The sequence below is a fragment of the Agelaius tricolor genome, unplaced genomic scaffold, assembly GCF_023055355.1.
Source record: "Agelaius tricolor isolate 1412-34295 unplaced genomic scaffold, bAgeTri1.0.p SCAF_26, whole genome shotgun sequence".
NCBI classification, from domain to species: domain Eukaryota; kingdom Metazoa; phylum Chordata; class Aves; order Passeriformes; family Icteridae; genus Agelaius; species Agelaius tricolor.
This window is the reverse complement of record NW_027269286.1, coordinates 5,596,516-5,619,043: the sequence shown is the minus strand read 5'-3', so window position 1 is coordinate 5,619,043 and position 22,528 is coordinate 5,596,516. Positions and strand designations below refer to the sequence as shown.

The 22,528-nt window shown below is 44.5% G+C and overlaps 1 protein-coding gene across 1 annotated transcript in view; it reads right to left on the bottom strand.

Moving 5' to 3' along the window:
• The window catches only part of LCP1 (lymphocyte cytosolic protein 1), a 50,915-nt gene extending 30,994 nt beyond the window's left edge, over positions 1-19,921 (bottom strand). Inside the window, exon 1 of the mRNA XM_071448406.1 lies at positions 19,826-19,921. The gene's annotated coding sequence lies outside the window, so the exon portion shown is untranslated. The remainder of the gene's footprint in view (positions 1-19,825) is intronic.
• Positions 19,922-22,528: the final 2,607 nt, after the last annotated feature.

Sequence of the window (22,528 nt, the reverse complement as noted above, 5' to 3'; positions counted from 1 at the left end):
CATTATCAGTGCTCACCACTGACAAAAGGCTGGCTCCATCTTCTCTGTGAGCTCTGATGAGGTTGGTGCAGATCCAAGGTTGGCCAAGATCCCTCTCAGCCTTCTCCTCTCCAGGCTGAACAAGTTGAGCCCTCTCTCCCTATCCTCTGATCTGTTGTGCTCCATCCCAGTACCATCCTGGTGTCTCCCTACAGTTTATCCAACTCTTCAATGAATAGGGAAGCCTAAGAAAGAACACAGCACTCCTCACAGCACCTCACAACTGACACAGATCAAGGACACATTTCCCAATGCACTGAGGGTCACTTGAAAAAGTGCTCAATGGATGCAAATATAAACCATCTTTCAAGCCCCAACAATGCAGCATTGCAGAAGCCTTAGATCTGAAAACACATCAAGAGAGAAAAGTTAATAATCAGTCCCACAGGGATTTTAGGAAATGTCCTGTCTTAACAGCAAGATTCTTGCCACTTTACACAGGCTGAAGAATCATCCTTCAGATTTTTCAAAAACTTCTATTCTGACTTTTACCTCTGAAAACAGGCAGTGTAAACAATTACCAAACTGTATGTCTTTAATGAAAAAGCTGTCATTCACCAGCCCATGAGCTACATACTGTTGTAAAGAGGTTCAAGGAAGCCCTTTCATGAACAAATCCTCGTAATTAAGATCCATCCTTGAATCAGCATACATTTGAGGAGGATTTGCTCTCTTCAGAGGTACACTGAAACACTTTCCAGGCGTTTTTGGTTACTCACTTCTATTGAAAAAATACTTCCTCTATAGTATTTGATTATTTGATAAGCTGTGCCACAGCTCCTCTTCTTTGTTTTCTAGGATATTTTACACGAGCCTGATGGTTTATCCCAGCTTTTTTCTTACAGACCTTTTCCAAATCCTGAATTTCTTTTGTTGGTCTCCATGATATCCCATTAAATGCTGCAATGTCTTTTCTGAGATAAGGAAGAAGGCACCAAAGGGATGTGCAGTCTAAATCTAACATCCTACTCGCACAGGAAAACTGGGGTGGGTGTTTCCTTATCAGATATGTTTGCTTAACCCACTTAGCACCCTCTCTTGAGTTCTTACAGTTTATGCAAAAGGTAGGGGAGCAACTCAGAGTTTCCACCATGCTGTGTGGTGTTTTATATTCATGTGACCTAGACTGAGCTCAACATTGTGTCCTCAGCACTGATTCAATATCAGCACATCCCATAGGCACCAGCTGTGTTAAGGAAGCGTTCAAACAAGCTTGGAAATACAAGGAAAGCAAGGGTGAGATTTAAAGTATGATGAAATTATGAGGCAGACATAAAACAAAAATTTGACATGTGGATCATGAATCCCTTTGTCTGCCTCATTTCAAGACCTGCTGGATTGTCACTGTATAGCTAATAATGCTGTCTCACCAAATATTATTAAACTTAGGTAGTCTTTAGATACAACCCCGGCTGAAGCCCAGTCATAACACACTATTTAAAGCCTGCACTGTGCATCCTTGAAATGCCACACAAATAGCAATTTTACTGGGCAGCACTGAAACACATTTCAGTGGGACAATGTGATAGTTATCTCCTACCTGTACCTGGTTAACTCATACCTATGTGCGGACCTTTGTGTTGTTGCTGACAATGTAGGATTCCATGGTGTGTTGTTGCTGACAATGTAGGATTCCATGAGGATGATGTCTCTATAAACAGGGCATGATATTACTACAGTCCTGGTTTCCTAGAAGGGTGTTGAATTATAATTCTACAATATAAATAGCTTGGATTTTGCCACAAGGTATGCTTATGGCTAGGAACAGGCCAGCTGGTGTTAGGACAGGCTGTGCTGTGGGACTGAGTTAAATGTCCATTACTGTCCCACCTCAGAAAAACAATACACTTGACCTACAGCTTCAGTCTTAGGGCCAAAATATCAATGAAGCTGCTTTGAGATTTATGTCCATTAAAGGTAAAAAAAAGTAAAGGAGAGGTGGCCCTCCAATTACAGGAAAAGACATTAGGAAATATCAAAGATGATTGTCTATAAATTAAGTACCATAAATTAGCACGCACTGTGTTCAATCACTTGCAGAGGGAGGACTATAGTTGTTAACAGACCATGCCCCTGAGACACACCTGAAAAGGTCAAAACCAATCTTTTCTCTGCTGTTGTCACCACTACACCACTTCACAAGTCTTGATCCTTATTGTTCCTGTGCCTGAAGGGCCTTTCTTTCCAAGTATTCTTGGCAGTACTGACACTCCCATCCTGCTGCCTGTTTTATGCAGCCACACTTCACTGCAGATCAGCCAGACTGTGTTACCACAGGCTCCAAAGCCTTCCATGAGTTACCTGCTCCTTGCCTCAGCCCCTGAGCCAGCTCTGAGTGACAGAGCACTTTCACTTCAGCCTCCTCGCCTGCCAAAGGGCTCTCACCTCCCTCCCCTTCACGCCAGCTGCCTTGGGGAGGGCAGAAACCGTTGTCATCTTATTGCAGGGGGTCCATACTGTTGTCTCCTCATCACAAAAGCTCCATACCTTCTTGGTGTTTCTCATGGGCAACTCCTCAGAGCACTGACTCTTTCTTCTTCACAAAGCAGCCAACTGACTCCAGCTCCCTTCTCAACCAGCCAGCCACTCTTTCATAGCCCTCTTCTTCTCATTGGCTACAGCTGTGGCCTGTTAAAGTCAGGCCTGTTCCTAACCCTTGGTGATTGGCCCAGCTGCAACGCCTTAGGGGTAAGATTACTTTCTACACTATCTTTATTTTCTTATATTCTATCCCACTACAAGAAACTGCCAGTGCTCTCCTGCCACAAGGCTTGAATATTTCCTGGCAAAGTAAGTGACAACCCAAAAAGCAGGCAGGAACCAGTAATCCCACTTCCACCAATGAATGGGAATTATATTTGAAGGATCTGGGGCATCTGCCTAAGAAGAGGTCCAGCAGCTTTGGCACAGTGCTGTGTTCTGGCAGCTAGGAGGGGCTTGGAGGGATCCCCAGCTGAGGAGGGAGCTGGTCTCTGCAGTAGGTCAGTTGTTTCCTTATGGGCACTAGGGCCGGGAATTCCTGGGGGGGCCTTTCCTGGTGCTCTCATTTTGAACTGCCCACTGCAATCTCCCAAGAACTTTGCCCTCCTGCAGGCTGCTTCTGCTTCAGGAAATGCCTTTCTCCAAAAGCCATTACTTTGCAAAATCCCACTGATACAATGCCACTTCTTCCTCGCCCCAGCTGATTTGGTCACAGGTTGTAGGCCTCGCTCTGAGGTGGGAAGAGTGTGGTAGGGAGCGGAGTGGGGACTGCAGCACAGATCTTCCAAGCTGAATGAAAGCTTCTTGTGGACCTTGCAAAGTGTCTGATTAAATGCCAGCACAATTTTAAATTAACCCTTTGAGAGGAACATCCTGGGCCATGAAAAACTAGGGCAAATCAAAATAATGGAAATTATTTTAAAATTATCTCCTTTTAACAAATAATATCTTGCTCATATATAAGCACAGAGGACTTGATCTAATTCCCACAGTTTGATGCTATTTGAGTTGCACCTTTATTTTGTGACTCTGTCCTTGTTCCTATGAAAGTCAGTGACACTTCCTGTAACCACTAGTGATTTAGGCACTGAACTGCCTCTGACTATGGACCCTGAGAACCTCAAAGCTGTTGAAAGGTAAATGAGTCTTTGTGAAGCAGGAGTCATTATTCTGATGGCATGTGCTCAGGTGCCAGTTGGTAATCTGACCCGCTGCTGGGTCTGTGTTAGCTGTGTACCCTGAAATGCCACCTGTGATCTCTGCAGGAGAGAGAATACTACAGATGGGGCTTTGCAGAATGCATGTGAAACTCAGACCTTTTACACTGTGTTCCTCCTGCATTATATATGTCAGAAAAAGCCCTGAGAATGCAAAGCAATGCTGGGTGATCCCACTGAACCTGTCCCAACACAGATACTGAGATCTGTTGGAGGTGGAATCATGGTATCATGAAATACCTCTCGGTGCAACAAGAGCATCTCATTCTTTGTCTAAATCTGTCCATGCAGGAAGGAGTGGGGTGGATCTACCCCTGCCAGAGCTTTGCCTCCCTCCCTCCCTGAGAAACCTGGTCTCCAACCCCCATTCAACCACCACAGCCCATGGCAAGAGTCACCAACCCCTGTGGGCCTCTGGTGTGGGCATTCCCAGTGGTGGAGAGGAGAGGGAGAGGAGAGGCAGGGTGGAGGGTGATGGCCCATGCCATGCACACAGGTGTGAATGAAGCCTGTGCCTCACAGCAAGTATGGCAGCCCCAAGTGCCCATCAGCAACAAGACATTTATGCTTGGTCAGGGAGGGACACCCAGGCTTACATGTTGGCAAGGCTGGAGAAGAAGCAATGTAGAAAGAAGTTCAGTCATACTGAAAAGCATGACTTTGGTAGGGTAATTCTCAGATCAGCAGCTCTCCAAGCCTCACCCTTTCCCCTGGATCTGGGCACAGGAATGACCAGGAGGATGATGGCCTGTTAAAGCTAGGCCAGGAGACTGGTTTATGACTTCCCATGCTTGTGCAGCTTTCAATTTCCCAGCCCTATACTCAGTAATCTGTCTTAGGGTCTTCTAAGGACATCTTTATTTCAGTTTCACTACAATCTGTCTTATTCGTGAATCAAGATGAGCCACAAAATTCAAATAAGTAGACTGTTTCCACAAAGGAGAAGGCCACTTCTGTCTAGGGGATACAACCTGCAAGCTTCCAGCCCAGGAAGATTTACACTCCCCAAAACCTGTGTTCAGGAGGGTTCCAATAGAACAGCCCCCAGCGGCAAAGGAGGGGACAGGGCAACACCTGATTGCTGGTCTTGGAGCAGGTTGTTCCCTCAGCAGAAGTAGCCAAATATCCCTGTGAAGCAAAAAGCAGGCAGCTCTTGAGGCCATGGATGAGCTTTGAGCAGTTGGATTTGTTACCAAATTCCCCAAATCATTTATTTCAAAGAGATCTCTGGCACTGAAGTGGCTGAGCGGGTCTGAAAGTTTTCCTTGTGGCTCAGTCTCGGGCCCTTGCAGAGAGCTTAGTCTTACTTAAAAGTCATAAGGCACAAGATTAATTTCCTGCAAGCAGTCTGAACTTTGAAGGAGAGGCATTTAAGCAAGTGAAAAATGAAATAGCAGGGGAAAAAAACACCCTGTAAAATAAAAGCAATGATAAATAAATAACAGGAAAGTGTACACCCCACTTCAAGTGTAATAGGTTACACCCAGCCATGAATTATTGATCAAAACCATCCATTTGCTGCAAAGGGGAGTAGCAGTGAAATATTAATAACAGTGCATGAGCTAATCTTAGGTTTTACTTGGTGAGAGAGAGACAAGAAGAGGTAGGAGAAGCCTGGCCACTCTCAGCTCCCAGGTTTGGATGCAGTGGGAGAAGGGCACACCTCCAAGGCTCTCCCAGAAAAGCTGCAAGTCCCACATTTCCCGTAGAGACTGGCAGTGACTCTTCCAGCTGATAAACCCATTCCCAGATGGAGATGGGTCTAGAAGTGTCATTCATGGAGGCTGTTGCAACAATACTGTCTGTCCTGTTTTGGTAGCCCTACAAAAGAAAACCAGTGTGTTGGTTAGAGCCTAACTCAGTCCAATGTGTTTCCTAGTTTTTCTGGGCTTCTTTCAGGAAATAATTTGACTTTGTGATGGAAGGAAATACCTGAAAACGTGACTTTGGTGGGTCAGCTGGCCAGAGGCTTACAGGAGTAAAAAAGCATAAGAAACAGATGGGACAAAAAATATTTTATTTTTAATTACTCTTGTTATGCCAGATATTTTTGCTAAACTGTGAGGAAACAAAGTAATGATTTTTGACAATCTGATTTGGCAGAAGCTTACTTATGGTTAACCAACCTTCTCATGTACTTTCAGCCTCAATCTCACTCAGTTTTTGGAGAGTGAACCACTGTCAGCTTTGACACAGCAGCAGAATGGGCTTTCCCAGGGCCGCTGCCCTGCACAGGGTGGCTATCACAGCCAAGACAAAGCTGCTCTGCTGCAAACTCAGGCACTGCCAGCCCACTGCCAAAATTTCAAGTACCTGTCTTCTTCTGCAAACCATGGCAGGAGAAATAAACCCCAGGATTGTTTACAAATTACAATTGTTTACAAATTACAAATTACACTGTTCTCCTGAACAGCAGGCAGTTTTTTGCCAAGAAAATGATAATTCAATTTCCTTTGGATCAGATGAAAATTTGCACACAAATACCTGTAGGACTGAACAAAGCATCATGTGCACATGGGTTCACTTGCATATGTCTCCTTGAACATAGTCTCCTCCTCTATCATTATGTTCTGACTTTATAGGATTTTACATGTTAGAAATTTTACATCCTAGTCTGTCCGCTCTGTGTTTATCTTAGTTTTCTTCTTTTTCTTTTCAGCTTTTTAAAAAGCTATATTCTTGCATAGCTTCCTCTTTCTTTGGCATGTTTTCCGTTATTATCTCATTTTTCCTTTACACGTTGTCTTTTTTTTTTTCCTGCTTTTCCATCTACCTCTGGTCATTTCCTCACTCCTGCACAGGCAGTTTCTGCTTGTTTGCTCTCAAGCTTTAAAGCCAGCATTCCTCATAAAATTTGTAACTGAGCTCAGAATCTCCATTTCTTGTTTGCAGCCTTTCACATGCCAGCCTGGGGCTCAAGTTTTGCCCTGGAACTGCTGCCCAGAAACACTTACAAGCAGTTATTAGTTCCCGTCAGGAGGAGAAATTTTGCATAACACAGAAGGAACTTGCTGGGTTTCTACAGCACATCCGATGTGAAAAAAATATTTCCCCCTGCACTGCTAAACTGAAGGGGTTTTGTTTCCAGCCTTGCCAGGGTTGTGTTTTTGTGTTTGCAGAGCCAGTCCTGCTTCTGGAGCTGCATCAGGGGGACCAGGCATCCTCCTGCAGGTGAAGGGTGAAAGCCAGCACTAGGTTGTCCATGCCCTTGCTGAGCATCAGCCTTTTGCTCAGGAAGAACATGCCCTGCATCTACTGAAGCTGCAGGAAGACAATAAAAAGATTGCGTTTTGGGGGGGAGGTGTTTTCTCTAGTGGAGGCATCCTATGGAAATGAAACACAGGAGGGATCTGTCTACAGCTATCAGAAAGGAGGCTGTAAGCCAGGGTGGGGTCAGTCTCTTCTCCCAAATAACAAGAGTAAGCGGCCTCCAGTTGTGCCAGGAGTGGTTTATTTTGGTATTAGGAAAAATTTCTTCCCTAGGCAGGAACAGGCTGCCTAAGGAAGTGGTTGGCTCTCCATCCCTGGAAGTATTTAAAAGATGTGTAGTTGTGGCAGTCAGGGATGTGGTTTAATTGTGGACTTGACAGTGCTTGGTTTACCATTGAACTTAATGTAATCTTAATCTGTGATTCTTTTATTATATTATTCTGTGATCTGAGGTCAGGCTTTTCACAAAGCCCCTGAACCCAACAAAGTCTTACCTGTTGCATCTCTGTTTTTATAAAGGAATGTGGACAAATCTAGTTCTCATAATGTTTTTACTTAGTGATTAACTAGACTTCTGGTCTGAGCTTGTATTTGGGATTCATCTCTTCCATGACACATATAAATTAAAAAAAAAAATAAAAAGAGGAAAAGGCTTTGGAAGGGAGAAATGCTGCCCCCTCTAGCAATGAGAAACACTGATTATAGCTGGCACAAAAAAAATCCAATTATGATTCCTTTATATTCTTAGTATCAGCATTGAAAATTTCTAGTAAGCAAAAAGAAGCTTTTCCTTGATTTTTTAGTTTGTTCTTTTAAAATTCATCTTCCTGGTCAAACACCTTTCCTACTGGTCAGCATTGATATTTCTAGGAAGATCCACTGAGATAAGGCTGGAAGAGATGTGAATACAAAATCCCTGCAAGGCAACTGAAGGGTATCCTCCCAAAGGCATCCTCCTATTCTCAAAGTCTCTCTCTAGAGCAGCAGCCAGGCTTTGACAGTAATAGTGGCCAAGACACACCTGAGCAAAAATTTGAGGCAGCCTGAACAAGTTTTAGCAAACAACATATTTAGCACCTGACTATGAATATAGTCAGGAAGACCCTTGATAGCAGGATACTTGCTAAGTTAGAAATCCTGTTGTCATCTTATTGCAGGGCCTCCATACTGTTGTCTCCTTATCACAAAAGCTCCATACCTTCTTGGTGTTTCTCATGGGCAGCTCCTCAGAGCACTGACTCTTTCTTCTTCACAAAGCAGCCAACTGACCCCAGCTCCCTTCTCAACCAGCCACCTCACTCTTTTATAGCACTCTTCTTCTCATTGGTTACAGCTGTGGCCTGTTAAAGTCAGGCCTGTTCCTAATCTTTGAAAATGGGCCCAGCTGCAACTCCTTAGGGGTAAGATTATTTTCTACACTATCTTTATTTTCTTATATTCTATCCCCCTACAAAATCCTACAAGAAGTCATATGTTACAAAAGAGAAGACCAGCCTTTAATTTTGCTCACTGCAGAAATGAAAGATTTTTGAGGGAGCACAGAGAGACGGGAGATCCACCACTCAAAACCAAGTACCACGGTGAGGTGTCAGACACATGTCAGGTGCATGAGTTTGATCCCAGAGATGCTGCTTGTGTTGCTCCCTGTGGATATCATCCAGGAGCTGCCTGGGCAGAGCATCCAGAGCAAATCCATGGACAAGCAGAGGAGTTCCTTGTTTCTGCATCCTCACTTAGATGCTCCATTTTCTGTGCTGCTGTGGCCAATGCACACTGGAAGCTAATGAGGCAAATACATCAGGTGTGTTTTCAAATGTCAGAAGACTCAAAAGAGCCCTTAAAGGACTGTTCTTGAAAAAGAGAACAAAACTTTAGCTGGAGTGTTATCTAAAAGACAAACTTGAAACAAGCATTAATTGCTCTTTTGACAAAGTGTTCAAGAGGCACAGGGGAAACTGAAATGTTAAACAATTCAGTAGCAAACAAAAACTCCACAACTGTATTGTTGTATTTTTGTGTGTGTGTGTCTGTGTCTGTGTCTGTGTGTGGTGTCAGAAACTTAGAAACCAAGGCCTTCCAGGAGAAAAGCCCTGTGCTATCCAAGTGACACACACACCGGTCACTTTCCCCCTCTTTGCTGTCACAAAAAAAACCCCAAACTATTCCAGATAGCTGCCCAAAAATCCCCTGTATAAACAGCTCAAGAAGCAAGGCACAAGGAGCAAGTGTTTGGCCCAATCCATCTCTGCATCCCACTAAATAAATGCCCAGACCACGGCATCTCTGCAGGCCACCCCCAAGCCATCAGTGAAGTCCACTGTCCCAGGCACTCACTGACCAGAAGGGAACAGGTGCACACAACCCATCTCCTAAACCAAAACCCCAAAAGGGACAGTGTCACTGCCCCCATTGGCTTTGCTGCCCAGTTTCCATTCCTCATTGTACAGCTGAGCGAGTGAGCAGTATGGCTTTGGAGATGAGCTCAGGCAGATCTGTTTAGCCCCTTCCTGGATATTTATCTGTGCCTCATGCAATGAATGGCAAACTCCATCAACTCTGAGGTCAGCTGTTCCCAAACAGCAGAGATTCAGACCCCTGGACACACTGAAGACGAAGGAAATCTCTGCAGATGATACACAGGCCAATATCACCTATAGGTTGTGACCTGTAAGTGGACAACTGGCCTGTATGGCCAACTGAGGCATGGCCACCATCCCTGCCCCTGGCCAGGCAGCTGGAGCTGTGCCAAGGACAGGACATGGGCATGCAGGGAGCCTGGGGTTGGGATTGCCCCAGGCCCATTCTGCTTGCCACGTTCCCACTGAAGCACCTGGCAAGCACTGCCATGGGCAATATGCACAAACTGGCTGAGGAGTGCACCCCAAAACCTGGGACCAGGCACAGGAAGCCACACTCTTGCTTGAGGGTGAAAATGGCATCAACCATGGTGAAGTGCTGGCCATTCTCCATGGCACATCAAGCATAGAGGAATGTGTAATGCAGCTGAGATTTTTTTTCCAGAATGCTCCTGGGTGCTCGCTTTTTCCTTCACACCTTTCTGTCTTCTCTTTTCCTATAGCAGATTTTTACAAAAGATCCTGAAGACTCCAGGCACTGTGGTTCCAGAAACTGAAGAAAGACAGAGAAGAAGAAAGATAGATTTCCCATAGGTCTTGCACTCTGCCAGATGACAGACAGAAGCAGGTAAGAGAAAGCAGACATAACAGGCAGACAGAAGAATGGTTTGCTCTACCACTATAATTCAGAGAGTTGCAAAGCATGGGGGAAAAGGAAGGAGCATCCTTACTTTTTATTTCAGTCCACTTTGCTAGCCAGGACTAAAGGTCAGACACACAGGAGGGGTGAATTGAGATAAAAGAGTAGCACAAATCATCAAATAGCTCAAGGGAAAGAGGGTTTAGTGTCAAGAGTGGCAGAAGAAGTCTGCCTCATGGTTAAACTTGCTTTTTCTTGTTTAATGCTCCTTCAGGCATTTCTGTGTCCTTGGCCACCTGGTGAGTTATGAGCTTCACGTGAGCAGCAATGAGTTTCTGACAGGACAGGAACTCTAAATCCTTTTCTAAGCATTACTCTGGAAAGTATCTAAGGTTTAGGTCTAACTAGGTGTGTTCTTCAGCTCTTCACAGCGTTACATGTTACATGACTGAGTAGTTGTGTAATGAAACATCCATTTTAGCTGTCAGAAGCTGTTTAGCTGACAGAAACACCGACTATAGCAGAGCCACCAAGGATGTCACACTGAAGAAGATCCCACCAATTTGCCTGGTTCCTCTCTCTCCTGTGTATGTGAGCTGTTCCTGCAGTTGCAACATGAAGAGGAAGAAAAACTGGGGTCTGGCTCTGATGCTTGCAACAATCTCCCCCACACCCATCTCTTCCTGACTCCTTCCCCAGAGAAGTGAGACCCACCATGCTCCTGAGAAGCACACTGACCCTGTAATGCATCCCCAGCTGCATGGGGCACACTGGTTTGCAAATCCCACTTAAACAAGAGGGTTTGCAGGTGCCTTTGCAAAGACTAGATTTAGGGTTTGTTTACATTTCCACAGTAGTCTCAACTGTATGTTGCAAGCTCTGTTTCCTCCATTGCTGAGGAGCTGTTGTCTTTGTAAAAGTAAGTGTACTTCCATATCCCAGTGGGATTCCAGCACTATGGGCATTCTCTGCTTAAAGCCCAGGGATGCCTTTGCCAAGTTAATTTCTGAACACAGCACTGTGAAAACAGCAGGCACAAGAACCATGATGCTACAGCTGCCCTATGCCCAAGGGTGTGTTCCTCCAGTGAGTGCAAGAGATGGAGACTCATGAATGAGAAAAAAAATGATTGTGCATTTACTGAGATCCCCGCACCAGCTGCTCTGCAGCCTTGCATCAAAACTTCATTATCAGCTTCTCTGGGTCTGGATTGAAGGCACTTGAGATGGTAGTTCATGTTCGGACTCAGGTGTTTATTATTTCTTATCAGTAAAACAGTCTCACTGCTGTGAGTTCAGCAGCTTTTCATAAGAAGGCACAAAATGTCTAAAAATCTCTTGTTCCAAGGTTCTTTAAGACTAAGCTATCCAATTAAGAACTGACACCTAGATTATTTTCCCTTTTAACCCAATAACCGATCCCAAAGTGCTGCAATGCAGACTTTTCTGCCCAATTACAAAATGCCACCCAAACCCATGAAGAAGAAGGAGGAAGAAGCATGAAGAAGAAACCCTGGATGACCCCCTGTGCCATCCATCTTGCTTCCATCCACCACATACTAAAAATCCCAAAACCTAAATTTCTCACCATGATACACCTACACTACTCTATAATCACACTTTTGTGGATTCTAGTCTATCTTGAAGTCTAGGAAACTTTCTCCATGAATGAGGGTCAAAGTCAGTGCTCCCCTGGGGGTCAGGGCACCCCAGAGCAGACAGAGAAATATTCCTGGTGCTCTGGGTTTCCACACTTCATGGCCTCCCTTCCCAGCACACAGGTACCTGCATTCTCAAACCCCAGCTTTTACCAAAGGACATATTTTCAGCAGGTCTCCCTACCAGCCCTTGCAAAATAAGTCAGCATTTAAGCAAAGGCCGTGTGCTTGTGGTTTGCATGAAAAGAAGCACCAAGGGAGGTGACACTCCCCCTCTTCTCCACTGTTATGAGACCCCTACCTGTGCTGCTTCAGCTCTGGAGCTGGGACCCCTAAATTAGAACATGAACCTACAGGAACAAATCCAGAGGAGGGCCACATAGAAGATCAGAGAGCTGGAGCACCTCTCCTACGAAGAACTGGGTTGTTCAGCCTGTAGAAGAGAAGGCTCCAAGGAGATTTTTTAGCAGCCTCCCAGCACTTAAAGGTGCTTACAAGACAGCTGAGGAAGAAATTTTCACAAGGGCATGCTTTAAGATGAAAGAGGATGGGTTTAGAGTAGATCTTAGGAAGAGTTAAATTACTGTGAAGGTGGTGTGGCCCTGTGGAAGCTGTGGATGCCCCATTCCTGGAAGTTTTCAAGGCCGGGTTGGATGGAGCTTTGAGCAACCTGGTCTAGTGGAAGGTGTCCCTGCCCATGGCAGGGAGGTTGGAACTAGATGATGTTTATATGTTTGTTCCAACCAAAACTATTCCATAATTCTGTCTAAAATTTCTGGGACAATGCCACTGCATAGATTCTGTCTACACAAGACAGCCCACACATCCCACCACAAGAAAGTCTCTGAGGAAGGATAAGAGGATAAATACAAGGCAGATACATGGTGGTCAGCTACCAGGATTTCTGGTTACCATTGGTTGCAAAGGCCCAATTAAATATGTGCATGTAGACAATGAAGGCACAGTAGTGCAGAAATTCTGAGATTCTGAGAAAAATCTCAGGATTAAGCAATCTCTGAGATTCTGAGAAAAATCTCAGGATTGCTTAAAGAAGCTAGCTCAACTGAGCTGCTGCCAACTTATCTATTCTACTTCTCCCATTCAAAAAAAATAATAAAAAACTTTAAAAAATAAGAGAGAGATATTTCTAAAACATTTGTCCAAAAGAGCCCTTTCACTGTTTGAAATAGAGTCCTAACTCTAAGTATTGGTTGTTGTTCCTCTTCTGACCTTCTGCCTGTCTATCTTGGGCATGTTATTCTGAAAGGGGATGTTGACAAAGTCTTGACACTGGGATTTAAGAACTGCACACACAGGCAAATACTTGGGCATTCACAGCTTTGCAGCAAGCAAGGGTTATCTGACAACCTTGTAAAATGACAGCCCTCATCTAAGGGCTGCTTTTGAATTTGCTTGAAAAGTTGATTTCTCATCTAAGTGTGTAGCATTCACACAAAATTACTGGAGCTCATTGGCATATCACAATATTAAGACTGCACTGCCTTTTTAACTGAATGAATGCCCAAAATGAAAAGAAGTCAGGAGAAGGATGCTATTTGTTTTAAAAAGTGTGATTCATATTAACAAATATTTTGATTCCTTCTGATAGTAGAAACCAGAAGTAAAAAGTGTCATCTATCCTGTAACTTACAGGAGACTGAAGGTAGGTCTAAGGGATCTCTGTAAGGGCATTTTCTCTCTCTAATTGACTATAAATCTCTTCCTCATTTTCTGGGAAGTATCTCTCCTTTGGTATCTCTTTTATGACCTAGCAATCTCTCTGAGGCAAACAGGCAATGTAAGAACTGTGTTTGCAATATAAGAATAAAGAAACTGATAACTGCCTCATCATGTAAAGCACTTACCATTATCAAGAAGCAAACTGTGCAAAATAGTATTTTTCTCTTGCAGGAATTTTTAAATTATTTGTCCCAAATGCCCTGTGCATACTGACGCCTCAATACAACCCAAACCCCAGGCTTCCTACTGACACACACATTCAAAGACAATTTCTTTTTAAAAGTAAAAGCTTTTTAAAGGTTGATGATGGTTATGAGACACATTCTTTCACGAGCATGGGAGACCTTCAGTGGGCATCACCCTCTCCTCATTAGGACGGGAGCAGCATGGTGATTCTTTTTCTGCCTCATTTCGCCCTGCCATCATCTGTCCATGTGATTCCATGTTATTACTGCAACACTCCTAGGCAGCAGATGCTCCCAGGATTATCCATTGATGGCACCTCAGGTATGCCCCCCATCCCCTCCCTACAGGTACAGGGGAGCCTGTCCCCACAGTCAGAGATGGCTTCTTTGGAGGGACAACCCCACCAGACACCTGGACAAGGCATTTGGCTTTGGGTACCTGCTGAGTGGGACACTTTCCTCTGATTCTTGCTCTTTTTGGCAAGAGGAGCCAGGAGTTTTTCTGCCTAGCCTCACAGCAGAGCACTCAGTGAGGACTCCTCCTGATGAGCTGGGTCCAAGTTAAGAGCTATTAGGGGAAACTAGTTGTTTTGGTTTTTTTTAAGAACACATAAACGACTTCATTTTAATTCTTAGGGTAAAAAAAAAATGAACTGATGCTGCTGCTCATTGCATGTCCCTGCTCACACTTCCTGTGTTAATCACAGTTCTGACTTTGCTCATTAGAGCCAAGCTGACCTAGTCACTAACATGCAAATGACCTCACTTGTGACTGCAAAATGTAACCCAAGCTATTTCCACTTATGCAGTGCTCCTTTGCTGTTTTCTCTAACCCTGGCTGAACTGAGATTCTAGAATGCCTGGATGTCTTAAACCAGTTAATCTGAAATCTAAGTTCTCCTTTGAAACCTCTGACCTGGATAGACGTGAAGAAATGGAAGAGTGAACTCATGACACCCACCTGTACAAAAAGACAGCTCACGTATGGGGAGGGCAAGGAGAGAAAAAAATCATCCCTTTACAGAATGTCATGCCAACAAGGACTGTACAGGAAAGAACAGGGCAAAAATGCTAGAAGAGTTTGCTGATGCTTAATAGAGATGCTTCTGAATTTAAAAGTTGGGTAAAAGATGTCTAGTTTATTGAGAGATTTTGACTTATAAATTGTTAAGTTTTTTGTAAATGCAAATAAGAATTTCTCTGAAATTCATTGAAATCTCATCTTTGGAGTTCCTCCAATAAGCAAAAGAAAAATTACATTGACAACTTCCTAAAATCAATCATTCAGGACCTTTTCTTTATAAAAATCAGAGAATGTTCTCATGTTTCTTCACAAAATCATGAAACGCAGAAGTTGCTTCTAAGATACTATTTTAAGGTATGTTTTCAGTGATTCAACTTGAAACTTCTGCTTAAGAGCAGACACTGGGTTTTGCTTCCTTGCTACCTAAAATGATGACCATATAAAACTATTAAAACAAAACAAAAAAAAGGCAGTAACTGGCTTCTTTTTCAGTTTTTTTTCCTGCTCAGTTCCTCTTTTACCCAGCACACTGGCTCCCTTTTACTACTACACACAAGAGAATGACACTTTTTGGGGTTTTTTATCTGCCCTGAGAGGGATAGGCAATTCAATTCAAACTAGGCAAGGAGCATTTGTAAAAAGTCAACAAAACTGCTTTCATTTCAAGGTTAGGCAACACAACAGCACGGTGTCAGGAACTATAATGAAGAAAGAAATTCCACTATTATTAAAAATATGGCTATTTCTGTCTAGAGGAACAAACACATTTTGTAAAGTACTCAGGTCTTGGAAACAAATATTTTTACCACTGCATTTATAGTGCTTTATCTTTGGGAAAATCAATTCAGAATGACAGTGACCTCCTTTTCCAAAAGCTTTTGGACTTACTGATTAAAATGTGATGTAAATGTTAAATGTGCTGCCACATAATTCTCCCCAAACATTTTGACACTTGAATTTTAACCATGCTTTTCCATCTTGTGGTACAGTTTAAATATGCTGAGAAGAAAAGACTGGGTGTATGTAGGTGGGATGGAAACTTTGGAGTTCATCTACCCAAACCTCATACTCAGTGGGTCACATTAAAATTCAATGCTATGAGGAAGGAAACTTTTCTGATGTAAATGCATGCTTACTTAGCTCATTCCTATGAGTGTTCCCAGTTAAAATGGTCCACTTTCTGCAGGAAAGGGCTTGCAAGAGCAAAATGAGATGTTTTGACCTTCTTCTGAGACTTTCTTTAAAGAAAAAGCCCTGCAAACAACCTCAGTGCCTTCCTGAAACAGCAGTAGTCAAGGGCATACAGTCACAATCTAATAAAGGACCACTACTGCTAAAATGTCACAACAGGAAAGGAAGAGTAAATATTGAAGGGTCAATAATGAAAACCAACAAAGACACATCAATTTTAAACTAGGCAAATACGTTAAATATTGATTCAGAGTAAAACCCTGGGGGGGGGGGGGAAAGTATAAGGATGTTCACAATAGCAACTGATTAAATATGACTAAGATTAAAATACAAATTGGGGTTTATTTAAAATGCTGATTAAGTGGGCTGCTTTCTTCCCATAAGAAGTAAATGGACTAGAGGTCTTCTTGTAAGTGAGAAGGAAATGAATGCACTGCAAACACTCAGACTCACCAGGTTGCAAGGTATGAGAGAAAGGAAAAGAGGAAGCCTGCAGGCTGCAGATGTGCACATCAGGACTATTCCCCATTCCACTCAGGCTTTAAGGCCTGCATGCAGTGGGACCAACATCAGGGCTCTTGGCTGGGTCAGGGGCTCTGCCTACAGCAGCACAGGGAGAGCCTGATAAAAGTAAAATACTGAGAGAAAAGAAGAATGTTTTCTTTGCAGAGTCCACAATCAATTTAGAAATCCATCCTTTGAGTCCAGCTTGTAATGCTGTTACCAATTTGTGAATCTCCCATTTAAGTGCTCTCTCTGTTGCCAATGCTAAAGGTCAGCAGGAAGACCAGCAGCATGGTCCTAGCTTCTGGGGAAAATTCATTCCATTTTGGTAACCCACACTGTTACAATTGGTACTTATTTCATCCATCCCTCAAAACTGAAACGTGGATTCTCTAATAACAAGGAAGAGACTACAGTTTCGGATGAATTATTGTATATTCCTGAGAAAAACCTGCTGTTTAGCTAATAAATAAATAAATAAATAGATCTGATTATTTAGCAGTAGTACAGGTTACACATGTACCCATGAAAAAACAAAAGACATTTTGCTCTGAGCTTCTCCCTTTGATCTCCAAGCATGTGCTCCCACAAAACCCTGTCCATGTTCCCTGTCACTCCTTCTTTCTCTGAATTTGAATGGATGATCAGAGGGCAAGTGTTTTCTGAGGACTTATTTTTTATCAAGGGCTACCTGAAGTGTGCATTGAACATGGGAAAATTCAGGAATTGCAGGTCCATCATGGAGATGGGGATGGGCTGTGAGGGAGAAAGCATTAATGGCCAGGAAACCCTGCATGCCACAGTAGTATGGTGAAGGAAGTCTCATTTGAGTTTCCTCTTGTTGTCTAACTCAGGAATAATGTGTACAGCAAACTATCTTGCTGGACTGCTACTATTGCTGATCTTCTCATTCCCATTTACTACATCTCACCAATTGTTACAGGAATACTTTGGAAGCAGCTGATGGCAGCAGCAGCATCCCACCAGTTACCCAAGACAGAGCTTCAGTGGAGATCAATGACAGAGACTGCTGGGGACCAGGCCACAGATCCTCCCATGTGTCTTGTCACACCAGACGCCTGCTGAGATGGCAGTGCCATCATCCACCTGCTGTCATGGCCCCTGCCATCACTGTGGGAAGGGTCTGCTAGAGAAAGTGGAAAAGGGCTCCTTTTCCACCAGAGAAAACTCACACAAGCCTTTGAGCGAGATGGTGGTTTAAGCACAGCTCTTGTAATTGTCTTTTATGCTGGAACAAGAAAAGACAGGCTTTGATCCTGCAGACACAAAGGCCACCTTATTCCTCTCATCTGAAAGGAGAAATAAAACAATCCCACAGCAGCCTGGAAATGTTTGGCCAGAAATCCATATAAGAGCAAAATTTCATCCTCCTTGTAAAATAGAGGATGCAGAAGTTCCTCAGGGAGGGAAGCCTAAGTCACTCTCCTGTATTCAATTCTACATTTACCTGCAAGGGAAGTCTGCAACCCAGTATTTCACTGTCAATGGCAGGAACACATGCAAAATGTTTCATTAGGAGAATTCTGGCACCCTTTGGGTATCCTCCTAGCCTTCCTGAGGCTGCCACCTTCAGTGCATGCAGCCAAATCTGACCAGCACACTCCGGAGTGTGCCTGGGCTCCCAGGTTTGGATGCTCACCCCAAGGCAGACATGAATGCTCCTATTCCTCCTCAGAGACAGGGGTGTCAGGGTGGTGACACATGAGGTGTCACCCCAGCCCCAAGCACCATGCAGGGGAGGGCAGCTCCATGGTGCAGACACAAGCATTGCTACTCCTGCCCAAAAGGGCTCACAGCCCAGCAGGGGAGAGCCCCCGGTTCCACAGGGCACACAGATAATGGGCTGGATTTGTTTGTGGGGATGTTTTCCTTTCCACCTCGCACCACTAAGCACAAAAGCCAATGATGAAATAAATCACTCGGGCACTGTATCGATCCTGGAATGACAATTACATAAAGAAAAATGTAAATGCTTTGGTGCATTAAATAATTCCTCTCTGGTACCTATTATGAATGTTGCAGCCATGCCTTTAATTTCATTTACGCAGCTTCTTTGGAGGAAAGACATCCAAATTTTCCCCTCAGCCTATTCCACTCACTTTATGCAGTGGAATACGTGCAAAGGAAGGAGAGAAGCAGAGGAAAGAGGGAAATTGATTGCTGCCAGCCTGGTAGGGAAATGCTAACCTTGCAGGCAGGAGACAAACAGCAGAGTCATCTGCAACATGCAAACCAGCTTCTTCATCTCAATAGTGAGGCACAGCAAGTGCCCTTCAGAAATTTTCAAAACTATTGCAGATATAAAGGAGTTGTCTTTAGTGGGACCCTGTGGACACAAGTGAATTTAAAAAAGAAATACTAAGATTAAATTTATGAGCCAAGCATTCTTTGAGAGAGAAAACTGTAGTGGGTGGTCAGTGTTCACAGAATACAGAGGCAGACTACCCAGCAGTCCCTAAGAAAATATTTTCAGTTATCAGAGGTGCTAAAACTGCCTCCACTTCAGCATCCCACCCTCACCCCTGCCCTCTCCTGTCTCTCTCTTTGCCCTATCCTGCATTTGTCACTCATTCTCAAAAGACTTTGTACCTAGCTAAAATTTCTATCAGAAGGGACTTGCTTGAATCAGGACTGCGGTGCCGGGCCTATTTCTCAAAGTAATTATGTAGCCGAGATTAATTTGAAAAGGTTTGGCTCAGCTCGACCTGGTTCCCACGAAGCAGCACCAGCTCTACACCTGCTGCCCCATCCAGCACCGTCCGCGGCACCGCCGTGCTGGGGCACGGCGTGGCACCGACAGCACAGCCCCGCTTCCCCCGCTCCCCGGGCACGGCTCCGCACCCCCGCACCCCTGCGGCCCCGCCGGCATCCCGCACCGCTCCCCGCAGCCGGCAGAGCCATCCCGGGAATTCCGCACCGCTCCCGCAGCCGGCAGAGCCATCCCGGCATCCCGCACCGCTCCCGCAGCCGGCAGAGCCATCCCGGCATCCCGCACCGCTCCCGCAGGGTCTTCCCGACACCCCGCACCGCTCCCCGCAGCCGGTAGGGTCATCCCGGGATGTCCGCACCGCTCCCCGCAGCCGGCAGGGTCATCCCGGGACTCCCGCACCGCCCCCCGGTTCCCACCGCGCCGCCCCGAAAGAGCGGTGACTGCTCCCGGAGGAGTCCGCGTCATAGCAACTTTAATTTTAATCTTGTCTTGGTGAGCACCGAAGGGGACATACAAATAATAATAATAGCAGCAATAATAACAGTAAAAAAAAAATCATAATAATAACAACAACAAGGACCACCATCACCACCTGCTCCATCCAGAACCACGATTACAGAGGATAGTTACCAGCGAGGAGCGGCGCAGCAACAGGCGATGCCGGGCCGGGGGGCGGGCGCGCTCCCGCAGCCGCAGCCCCTCCGCCCGCTCCCACCGGCGCCGCCGCCCGTGCCCCGCCCAGGCCCTGCGGACACGCCCCGGACACGCCGCGGCACCGGGAGCGTCCCCAAGGCCAGCCTGGTGTGTGACCCTGGCAGTCAGCGCGTTGCTTGGTGAAATGCGCTGCTAAAGGGTACCCCTGTAGGTGGTACACAGAGCAGGTGCTTTCTCCTCATCCGTGTTCGCCCGGGTTTGGTACTGTGCAGCAGAAAGTTCCTGGTGCTTGTGCATGGTCAGAGTAGAATACAGCTGTATCCAGGTTCCTCTTGATCCACATATGTTTCCACTTTCTTCAGACCCCAACTTTGCTGTTTTCCCAGAGTAAGGAGCAAACTGGCAGGTTCATGCCAGACACATCCTTCCTTTGCTCCTGCATCCTTCACCACGCTCAGTTTCCCCAGTAGCAGTTTTCTGTTCTCCCTCGTGGTGCACCAGTGAGTCTTGGTGGCTCAGCTGCCTGGTGCATTGAACTGAATAGGACCTACAGCAGTAACTACAGATGAGCTTGTGTGGCACCAAGGCCCTGGGCTCAATCCCTGTAAGGGCCCCTTCCAACTCAGAATATGCTGTGATTCTCTTCTGAATGCATTTTGGTTTTTACCTAAAATGCCACCAAATATAATGGTCAGTTTTTATCTCATGACAAAATCATGTTCCCTCTCTGATGTGCTTTTAACCTTTCCGTCTTTAGTAGCTTGAACACCTCTACTCTTCTTCCCTGCCAGAAGCACCGCGCTTTCTTCTCTTCATTGCATTTCCTCCACTCCCCCCACTGAGTCTCCAGTCTTCTTGTCATCAACCTCTTTAACTTCAGATTTCCTCTTGTGTTTTCACCTCCTTCCCCATCTCCGAGCTATGCTGTGTACATTCACTTCAGGAATTCGTCCACTCCCCTTCCATCCTAAGCTCTCATTTCTTTTCCAGTCTGTTCTTCCTCCTGGAATTTTGCAGGCAGTGCTGCTCAGGGCATTGATAATTTCTCACCATCCTTGATCTGTCATCCAGTTTCCACAGAGGATACCTATAAATGAGAGAATGCAAGTTCATTTATCTTTGGATGTGTGCCCTAGTCAGGTGTGCACTTGTGTTTTGGTTTTTATCAGTGTTGGAAGGAGGCCCAGAGGTTGCCCAGAAGGTTGTGGGGTCTCCATCCTTGCTTACAGATCTGAGTAATCCACTCAGAGCTTATAGTTCAACCCTGCCGTGAGCAGGAGCTTGGACTAGAGACCTCCTGAGCTATCTTCCAAGCTGAATTACCCCCTGTGCCACATCCGTGTGGCAGGTGCCAGAAATGCTATCCTGAAGAGGAAAGGACTGGAATGCTAAGCTCTATCAAGTACAAACATAATTATAGAGTGTTTTGTTCCTGTTCCTCAAATTCAACTTCTTTGGGTCTCTAAGAGGTCTTGTATTGGGGGAGGGAAGAGAGTTATTATTGTTATTGGGTTGTTTGGTGTTGGTTGGTTTGGGTTTTGTTTTTCAATATTATATATTCTTCTTCCTGTGCTTCCAGTCTATTGCAAGGGTACTGTCCCCAGCCTCTGTTTAACATCAGGAACCATTTTTGTCTCATTGTACCTCATCTTGTTGCAATGTTTGTCCATTTATTCAAACTCAGCAGGGTTATAATTGAACTCCAAGCTTCCTTTTTAAACTTCCCCCATTTCTTCCCTTCCCCAGCTCCTTGTTTGTGTGCCATCCAAGCCCAATAGCTAAGTGTCAGGTCTGAACTCATTATTCACTTCGGGACTGTCTTTTTTCTTTTCATCCCAGTATTTGTTTTTCTTTCCACCACAGTTTTCTATGATGCTGCATTTGATTTGAATTAATGTTGTCCACATGTAAAATTGTACTGATGTCTCAAGTTTATCTATTTTCAAATCAAATTGCTGGGGAAAAAAATTGCCTAGAGGTGTCCTTGCTTCTAGGTGTATGTGACAGTTTTCTTAATCTTGGTAAATCTTTCTGTAAGCCATTAGCTTCCTGATGGCACTTTCGGTTTCTCTTCAAAGTCACCTTCATCAGTGCTCTCTCTTCTGCGTTTTCCTTCTGATTTCCAGTTCTTTAGGACTGAATCTTTATACTGTATGATGTCTAAGATGTTTTCAGTCCTACAGGAAAAAAAAAATATATAACCAACACATTCTGCAATTTAGGATATAGATAATCTTGAAAATTACAGTGACTCAGAGATTTGCTAAAATTGGCTACTAATAAGAGGATTTCTGAAACCAAATCAGAGATTCTTTGATTGAAATTAGTGTCATTGTATGCATTCATAAACTAATAGGAAACTAGAAAGAAGCATAAAATTACTACTTGCAGATTCGGCCTTTTCCCAGGGTTAATAGTTGCTCTTATAAAATCTGTTTATCCAGCAGAAAACTGTTTCTGGGAGCTTTTGCAATGTCTGGCATGGGGCATTTCTCTATTTTACTGTTCCTCCTTTGGTTCAGAGATTAAAAACTCTGATTTCCTCCTCACCTTTTGTGTTAGAGGTCATAGAACTATAGAATTATAAATCATAGAATTATAGAATGTTCTGAGTTGGAAGGGACATACATGGATCATCAAAGTCCAACTCATGGCCCTGCACAGGATCACCCTAAGTGC